This window comes from Engystomops pustulosus, unplaced genomic scaffold (assembly GCF_040894005.1).
Source record: "Engystomops pustulosus unplaced genomic scaffold, aEngPut4.maternal MAT_SCAFFOLD_642, whole genome shotgun sequence".
Lineage (NCBI taxonomy): Eukaryota > Metazoa > Chordata > Amphibia > Anura > Leptodactylidae > Engystomops > Engystomops pustulosus.
The window spans coordinates 36,902-43,929 of NW_027285521.1; the positions used below are offsets into that span (position 1 = coordinate 36,902).

The 7,028-nt window shown below is 48.5% G+C and overlaps 17 non-coding genes across 17 annotated transcripts; all 17 read right to left on the reverse strand.

The window, feature by feature from the left end:
* Positions 1-252: 252 nt before the first annotated feature.
* On the reverse strand, positions 253-394 carry LOC140112134 (U4 spliceosomal RNA). The gene has a single exon (XR_011852451.1). It is a non-coding gene; the product is annotated as a U4 spliceosomal RNA (small nuclear RNA).
* A 259-nt stretch (positions 395-653) lies between these two features.
* LOC140112135 (U4 spliceosomal RNA) lies at positions 654-795 on the reverse strand. Its single transcript, XR_011852452.1, has one exon. It is a non-coding gene; the product is annotated as a U4 spliceosomal RNA (small nuclear RNA).
* Positions 796-1,054: 259 nt separating this feature from the next.
* Positions 1,055-1,196, reverse strand: LOC140112136 (U4 spliceosomal RNA). Its single transcript, XR_011852453.1, has one exon. It is a non-coding gene; the product is annotated as a U4 spliceosomal RNA (small nuclear RNA).
* Positions 1,197-1,455: 259 nt separating this feature from the next.
* Positions 1,456-1,597, reverse strand: LOC140112138 (U4 spliceosomal RNA). The gene has a single exon (XR_011852454.1). It is a non-coding gene; the product is annotated as a U4 spliceosomal RNA (small nuclear RNA).
* A 259-nt stretch (positions 1,598-1,856) lies between these two features.
* Positions 1,857-1,998, reverse strand: LOC140112140 (U4 spliceosomal RNA). The gene has a single exon (XR_011852456.1). It is a non-coding gene; the product is annotated as a U4 spliceosomal RNA (small nuclear RNA).
* A 259-nt stretch (positions 1,999-2,257) lies between these two features.
* Positions 2,258-2,399, reverse strand: LOC140112141 (U4 spliceosomal RNA). The gene has a single exon (XR_011852457.1). It is a non-coding gene; the product is annotated as a U4 spliceosomal RNA (small nuclear RNA).
* A 259-nt stretch (positions 2,400-2,658) lies between these two features.
* Positions 2,659-2,800, reverse strand: LOC140112142 (U4 spliceosomal RNA). The gene has a single exon (XR_011852458.1). It is a non-coding gene; the product is annotated as a U4 spliceosomal RNA (small nuclear RNA).
* A 259-nt stretch (positions 2,801-3,059) lies between these two features.
* Positions 3,060-3,201, reverse strand: LOC140112143 (U4 spliceosomal RNA). Its single transcript, XR_011852459.1, has one exon. It is a non-coding gene; the product is annotated as a U4 spliceosomal RNA (small nuclear RNA).
* Positions 3,202-3,460: 259 nt separating this feature from the next.
* On the reverse strand, positions 3,461-3,602 carry LOC140112144 (U4 spliceosomal RNA). Its single transcript, XR_011852460.1, has one exon. It is a non-coding gene; the product is annotated as a U4 spliceosomal RNA (small nuclear RNA).
* Positions 3,603-3,861: 259 nt separating this feature from the next.
* LOC140112145 (U4 spliceosomal RNA) lies at positions 3,862-4,003 on the reverse strand. Its single transcript, XR_011852461.1, has one exon. It is a non-coding gene; the product is annotated as a U4 spliceosomal RNA (small nuclear RNA).
* A 259-nt stretch (positions 4,004-4,262) lies between these two features.
* Positions 4,263-4,404, reverse strand: LOC140112146 (U4 spliceosomal RNA). Its single transcript, XR_011852462.1, has one exon. It is a non-coding gene; the product is annotated as a U4 spliceosomal RNA (small nuclear RNA).
* Positions 4,405-4,663: 259 nt separating this feature from the next.
* On the reverse strand, positions 4,664-4,805 carry LOC140112160 (U4 spliceosomal RNA). Its single transcript, XR_011852474.1, has one exon. It is a non-coding gene; the product is annotated as a U4 spliceosomal RNA (small nuclear RNA).
* A 259-nt stretch (positions 4,806-5,064) lies between these two features.
* LOC140112147 (U4 spliceosomal RNA) lies at positions 5,065-5,206 on the reverse strand. Its single transcript, XR_011852463.1, has one exon. It is a non-coding gene; the product is annotated as a U4 spliceosomal RNA (small nuclear RNA).
* A 259-nt stretch (positions 5,207-5,465) lies between these two features.
* Positions 5,466-5,607, reverse strand: LOC140112149 (U4 spliceosomal RNA). Its single transcript, XR_011852464.1, has one exon. It is a non-coding gene; the product is annotated as a U4 spliceosomal RNA (small nuclear RNA).
* Positions 5,608-5,866: 259 nt separating this feature from the next.
* Positions 5,867-6,008, reverse strand: LOC140112150 (U4 spliceosomal RNA). Its single transcript, XR_011852465.1, has one exon. It is a non-coding gene; the product is annotated as a U4 spliceosomal RNA (small nuclear RNA).
* Positions 6,009-6,267: 259 nt separating this feature from the next.
* Positions 6,268-6,409, reverse strand: LOC140112152 (U4 spliceosomal RNA). Its single transcript, XR_011852467.1, has one exon. It is a non-coding gene; the product is annotated as a U4 spliceosomal RNA (small nuclear RNA).
* A 259-nt stretch (positions 6,410-6,668) lies between these two features.
* LOC140112153 (U4 spliceosomal RNA) lies at positions 6,669-6,810 on the reverse strand. The gene has a single exon (XR_011852468.1). It is a non-coding gene; the product is annotated as a U4 spliceosomal RNA (small nuclear RNA).
* Positions 6,811-7,028: the final 218 nt, after the last annotated feature.

Below are 7,028 nucleotides of genomic sequence, written 5' to 3' on the forward strand. Positions count from 1 at the left end.
CAAAGCAAGGGGGTGACAACCTTAGTTGCAAGAGCTCTTTTGAAGCTAAGGCGACAAATACAGGGGCAACGCCCAGCCTTTCAGGCTGCAATGCTTCTTGGGAGAAGGCCCACAGAGAAATCCTGGAACTACCCTTCTGGCCACTTCCCCCTCATTTCCTTGCTGGTACTAGCCTGGGCCTCCTGTCAGCTGCAGCTTCCTCATTTCCTCTCCCTACTCCTTCTTCATCTTTTTTTGTCACTGGAAATAAAGTCTCCTGAGAGACCATCAAAAATTGCCAATGCTGACTATATTTCAAGTCATCATGGCGGGGTATTGGGAAAAGTTTTCAACTAGCAATAACCGCGCCTCGGATAAAACCTCATGGGCTACAGTACTGCCACTGCGCAAAGCTAATTATGCAAAGCAAGGGGGTGACAACCTTAGTTGCAAGAGCTCTTTTGAAGCTAAGGCGACAAATACAGGGGCAACGCCCAGCCTTTCAGGCTGCAATGCTTCTTGGGAGAAGGCCCACAGAGAAATCCTGGAACTACCCTTCTGGCCACTTCCCCCTCATTTCCTTGCTGGTACTAGCCTGGGCCTCCTGTCAGCTGCAGCTTCCTCATTTCCTCTCCCTACTCCTTCTTCATCTTTTTTTGTCACTGGAAATAAAGTCTCCTGAGAGACCATCAAAAATTGCCAATGCTGACTATATTTCAAGTCATCATGGCGGGGTATTGGGAAAAGTTTTCAACTAGCAATAACCGCGCCTCGGATAAAACCTCATGGGCTACAGTACTGCCACTGCGCAAAGCTAATTATGCAAAGCAAGGGGGTGACAACCTTAGTTGCAAGAGCTCTTTTGAAGCTAAGGCGACAAATACAGGGGCAACGCCCAGCCTTTCAGGCTGCAATGCTTCTTGGGAGAAGGCCCACAGAGAAATCCTGGAACTACCCTTCTGGCCACTTCCCCCTCATTTCCTTGCTGGTACTAGCCTGGGCCTCCTGTCAGCTGCAGCTTCCTCATTTCCTCTCCCTACTCCTTCTTCATCTTTTTTTGTCACTGGAAATAAAGTCTCCTGAGAGACCATCAAAAATTGCCAATGCTGACTATATTTCAAGTCATCATGGCGGGGTATTGGGAAAAGTTTTCAACTAGCAATAACCGCGCCTCGGATAAAACCTCATGGGCTACAGTACTGCCACTGCGCAAAGCTAATTATGCAAAGCAAGGGGGTGACAACCTTAGTTGCAAGAGCTCTTTTGAAGCTAAGGCGACAAATACAGGGGCAACGCCCAGCCTTTCAGGCTGCAATGCTTCTTGGGAGAAGGCCCACAGAGAAATCCTGGAACTACCCTTCTGGCCACTTCCCCCTCATTTCCTTGCTGGTACTAGCCTGGGCCTCCTGTCAGCTGCAGCTTCCTCATTTCCTCTCCCTACTCCTTCTTCATCTTTTTTTGTCACTGGAAATAAAGTCTCCTGAGAGACCATCAAAAATTGCCAATGCTGACTATATTTCAAGTCATCATGGCGGGGTATTGGGAAAAGTTTTCAACTAGCAATAACCGCGCCTCGGATAAAACCTCATGGGCTACAGTACTGCCACTGCGCAAAGCTAATTATGCAAAGCAAGGGGGTGACAACCTTAGTTGCAAGAGCTCTTTTGAAGCTAAGGCGACAAATACAGGGGCAACGCCCAGCCTTTCAGGCTGCAATGCTTCTTGGGAGAAGGCCCACAGAGAAATCCTGGAACTACCCTTCTGGCCACTTCCCCCTCATTTCCTTGCTGGTACTAGCCTGGGCCTCCTGTCAGCTGCAGCTTCCTCATTTCCTCTCCCTACTCCTTCTTCATCTTTTTTTGTCACTGGAAATAAAGTCTCCTGAGAGACCATCAAAAATTGCCAATGCTGACTATATTTCAAGTCATCATGGCGGGGTATTGGGAAAAGTTTTCAACTAGCAATAACCGCGCCTCGGATAAAACCTCATGGGCTACAGTACTGCCACTGCGCAAAGCTAATTATGCAAAGCAAGGGGGTGACAACCTTAGTTGCAAGAGCTCTTTTGAAGCTAAGGCGACAAATACAGGGGCAACGCCCAGCCTTTCAGGCTGCAATGCTTCTTGGGAGAAGGCCCACAGAGAAATCCTGGAACTACCCTTCTGGCCACTTCCCCCTCATTTCCTTGCTGGTACTAGCCTGGGCCTCCTGTCAGCTGCAGCTTCCTCATTTCCTCTCCCTACTCCTTCTTCATCTTTTTTTGTCACTGGAAATAAAGTCTCCTGAGAGACCATCAAAAATTGCCAATGCTGACTATATTTCAAGTCATCATGGCGGGGTATTGGGAAAAGTTTTCAACTAGCAATAACCGCGCCTCGGATAAAACCTCATGGGCTACAGTACTGCCACTGCGCAAAGCTAATTATGCAAAGCAAGGGGGTGACAACCTTAGTTGCAAGAGCTCTTTTGAAGCTAAGGCGACAAATACAGGGGCAACGCCCAGCCTTTCAGGCTGCAATGCTTCTTGGGAGAAGGCCCACAGAGAAATCCTGGAACTACCCTTCTGGCCACTTCCCCCTCATTTCCTTGCTGGTACTAGCCTGGGCCTCCTGTCAGCTGCAGCTTCCTCATTTCCTCTCCCTACTCCTTCTTCATCTTTTTTTGTCACTGGAAATAAAGTCTCCTGAGAGACCATCAAAAATTGCCAATGCTGACTATATTTCAAGTCATCATGGCGGGGTATTGGGAAAAGTTTTCAACTAGCAATAACCGCGCCTCGGATAAAACCTCATGGGCTACAGTACTGCCACTGCGCAAAGCTAATTATGCAAAGCAAGGGGGTGACAACCTTAGTTGCAAGAGCTCTTTTGAAGCTAAGGCGACAAATACAGGGGCAACGCCCAGCCTTTCAGGCTGCAATGCTTCTTGGGAGAAGGCCCACAGAGAAATCCTGGAACTACCCTTCTGGCCACTTCCCCCTCATTTCCTTGCTGGTACTAGCCTGGGCCTCCTGTCAGCTGCAGCTTCCTCATTTCCTCTCCCTACTCCTTCTTCATCTTTTTTTGTCACTGGAAATAAAGTCTCCTGAGAGACCATCAAAAATTGCCAATGCTGACTATATTTCAAGTCATCATGGCGGGGTATTGGGAAAAGTTTTCAACTAGCAATAACCGCGCCTCGGATAAAACCTCATGGGCTACAGTACTGCCACTGCGCAAAGCTAATTATGCAAAGCAAGGGGGTGACAACCTTAGTTGCAAGAGCTCTTTTGAAGCTAAGGCGACAAATACAGGGGCAACGCCCAGCCTTTCAGGCTGCAATGCTTCTTGGGAGAAGGCCCACAGAGAAATCCTGGAACTACCCTTCTGGCCACTTCCCCCTCATTTCCTTGCTGGTACTAGCCTGGGCCTCCTGTCAGCTGCAGCTTCCTCATTTCCTCTCCCTACTCCTTCTTCATCTTTTTTTGTCACTGGAAATAAAGTCTCCTGAGAGACCATCAAAAATTGCCAATGCTGACTATATTTCAAGTCATCATGGCGGGGTATTGGGAAAAGTTTTCAACTAGCAATAACCGCGCCTCGGATAAAACCTCATGGGCTACAGTACTGCCACTGCGCAAAGCTAATTATGCAAAGCAAGGGGGTGACAACCTTAGTTGCAAGAGCTCTTTTGAAGCTAAGGCGACAAATACAGGGGCAACGCCCAGCCTTTCAGGCTGCAATGCTTCTTGGGAGAAGGCCCACAGAGAAATCCTGGAACTACCCTTCTGGCCACTTCCCCCTCATTTCCTTGCTGGTACTAGCCTGGGCCTCCTGTCAGCTGCAGCTTCCTCATTTCCTCTCCCTACTCCTTCTTCATCTTTTTTTGTCACTGGAAATAAAGTCTCCTGAGAGACCATCAAAAATTGCCAATGCTGACTATATTTCAAGTCATCATGGCGGGGTATTGGGAAAAGTTTTCAACTAGCAATAACCGCGCCTCGGATAAAACCTCATGGGCTACAGTACTGCCACTGCGCAAAGCTAATTATGCAAAGCAAGGGGGTGACAACCTTAGTTGCAAGAGCTCTTTTGAAGCTAAGGCGACAAATACAGGGGCAACGCCCAGCCTTTCAGGCTGCAATGCTTCTTGGGAGAAGGCCCACAGAGAAATCCTGGAACTACCCTTCTGGCCACTTCCCCCTCATTTCCTTGCTGGTACTAGCCTGGGCCTCCTGTCAGCTGCAGCTTCCTCATTTCCTCTCCCTACTCCTTCTTCATCTTTTTTTGTCACTGGAAATAAAGTCTCCTGAGAGACCATCAAAAATTGCCAATGCTGACTATATTTCAAGTCATCATGGCGGGGTATTGGGAAAAGTTTTCAACTAGCAATAACCGCGCCTCGGATAAAACCTCATGGGCTACAGTACTGCCACTGCGCAAAGCTAATTATGCAAAGCAAGGGGGTGACAACCTTAGTTGCAAGAGCTCTTTTGAAGCTAAGGCGACAAATACAGGGGCAACGCCCAGCCTTTCAGGCTGCAATGCTTCTTGGGAGAAGGCCCACAGAGAAATCCTGGAACTACCCTTCTGGCCACTTCCCCCTCATTTCCTTGCTGGTACTAGCCTGGGCCTCCTGTCAGCTGCAGCTTCCTCATTTCCTCTCCCTACTCCTTCTTCATCTTTTTTTGTCACTGGAAATAAAGTCTCCTGAGAGACCATCAAAAATTGCCAATGCTGACTATATTTCAAGTCATCATGGCGGGGTATTGGGAAAAGTTTTCAACTAGCAATAACCGCGCCTCGGCTAAAACCTCATGGGCTACAGTACTGCCACTGCGCAAAGCTAATTATGCAAAGCAAGGGGGTGACAACCTTAGTTGCAAGAGCTCTTTTGAAGCTAAGGCGACAAATACAGGGGCAACGCCCAGCCTTTCAGGCTGCAATGCTTCTTGGGAGAAGGCCCACAGAGAAATCCTGGAACTACCCTTCTGGCCACTTCCCCCTCATTTCCTTGCTGGTACTAGCCTGGGCCTCCTGTCAGCTGCAGCTTCCTCATTTCCTCTCCCTACTCCTTCTTCATCTTTTTTTGTCACTGGAAATAAAGTCTCCTGAGAGACCATCAAAAATTGCCAATGCTGACTATATTTCAAGTCATCATGGCGGGGTATTGGGAAAAGTTTTCAACTAGCAATAACCGCGCCTCGGATAAAACCTCATGGGCTACAGTACTGCCACTGCGCAAAGCTAATTATGCAAAGCAAGGGGGTGACAACCTTAGTTGCAAGAGCTCTTTTGAAGCTAAGGCGACAAATACAGGGGCAACGCCCAGCCTTTCAGGCTGCAATGCTTCTTGGGAGAAGGCCCACAGAGAAATCCTGGAACTACCCTTCTGGCCACTTCCCCCTCATTTCCTTGCTGGTACTAGCCTGGGCCTCCTGTCAGCTGCAGCTTCCTCATTTCCTCTCCCTACTCCTTCTTCATCTTTTTTTGTCACTGGAAATAAAGTCTCCTGAGAGACCATCAAAAATTGCCAATGCTGACTATATTTCAAGTCATCATGGCGGGGTATTGGGAAAAGTTTTCAACTAGCAATAACCGCGCCTCGGATAAAACCTCATGGGCTACAGTACTGCCACTGCGCAAAGCTAATTATGCAAAGCAAGGGGGTGACAACCTTAGTTGCAAGAGCTCTTTTGAAGCTAAGGCGACAAATACAGGGGCAACGCCCAGCCTTTCAGGCTGCAATGCTTCTTGGGAGAAGGCCCACAGAGAAATCCTGGAACTACCCTTCTGGCCACTTCCCCCTCATTTCCTTGCTGGTACTAGCCTGGGCCTCCTGTCAGCTGCAGCTTCCTCATTTCCTCTCCCTACTCCTTCTTCATCTTTTTTTGTCACTGGAAATAAAGTCTCCTGAGAGACCATCAAAAATTGCCAATGCTGACTATATTTCAAGTCATCATGGCGGGGTATTGGGAAAAGTTTTCAACTAGCAATAACCGCGCCTCGGATAAAACCTCATGGGCTACAGTACTGCCACTGCGCAAAGCTAATTATGCAAAGCAAGGGGGTGACAACCTTAGTTGCAAGAGCTCTTTTGAAGCTAAGGCGACAAATACAGGGGCAACGCCCAGCCTTTCAGGCTGCAATGCTTCTTGGGAGAAGGCCCACAGAGAAATCCTGGAACTACCCTTCTGGCCACTTCCCCCTCATTTCCTTGCTGGTACTAGCCTGGGCCTCCTGTCAGCTGCAGCTTCCTCATTTCCTCTCCCTACTCCTTCTTCATCTTTTTTTGTCACTGGAAATAAAGTCTCCTGAGAGACCATCAAAAATTGCCAATGCTGACTATATTTCAAGTCATCATGGCGGGGTATTGGGAAAAGTTTTCAACTAGCAATAACCGCGCCTCGGATAAAACCTCATGGGCTACAGTACTGCCACTGCGCAAAGCTAATTATGCAAAGCAAGGGGGTGACAACCTTAGTTGCAAGAGCTCTTTTGAAGCTAAGGCGACAAATACAGGGGCAACGCCCAGCCTTTCAGGCTGCAATGCTTCTTGGGAGAAGGCCCACAGAGAAATCCTGGAACTACCCTTCTGGCCACTTCCCCCTCATTTCCTTGCTGGTACTAGCCTGGGCCTCCTGTCAGCTGCAGCTTCCTCATTTCCTCTCCCTACTCCTTCTTCATCTTTTTTTGTCACTGGAAATAAAGTCTCCTGAGAGACCATCAAAAATTGCCAATGCTGACTATATTTCAAGTCATCATGGCGGGGTATTGGGAAAAGTTTTCAACTAGCAATAACCGCGCCTCGGATAAAACCTCATGGGCTACAGTACTGCCACTGCGCAAAGCTAATTATGCAAAGCAAGGGGGTGACAACCTTAGTTGCAAGAGCTCTTTTGAAGCTAAGGCGACAAATACAGGGGCAACGCCCAGCCTTTCAGGCTGCAATGCTTCTTGGGAGAAGGCCCACAGAGAAATCCTGGAACTACCCTTCTGGCCACTTCCCCCTCATTTCCTTGCTGGTACTAGCCTGGGCCTCCTGTCAGCTGCAGCTTCCTCATTTCCTCT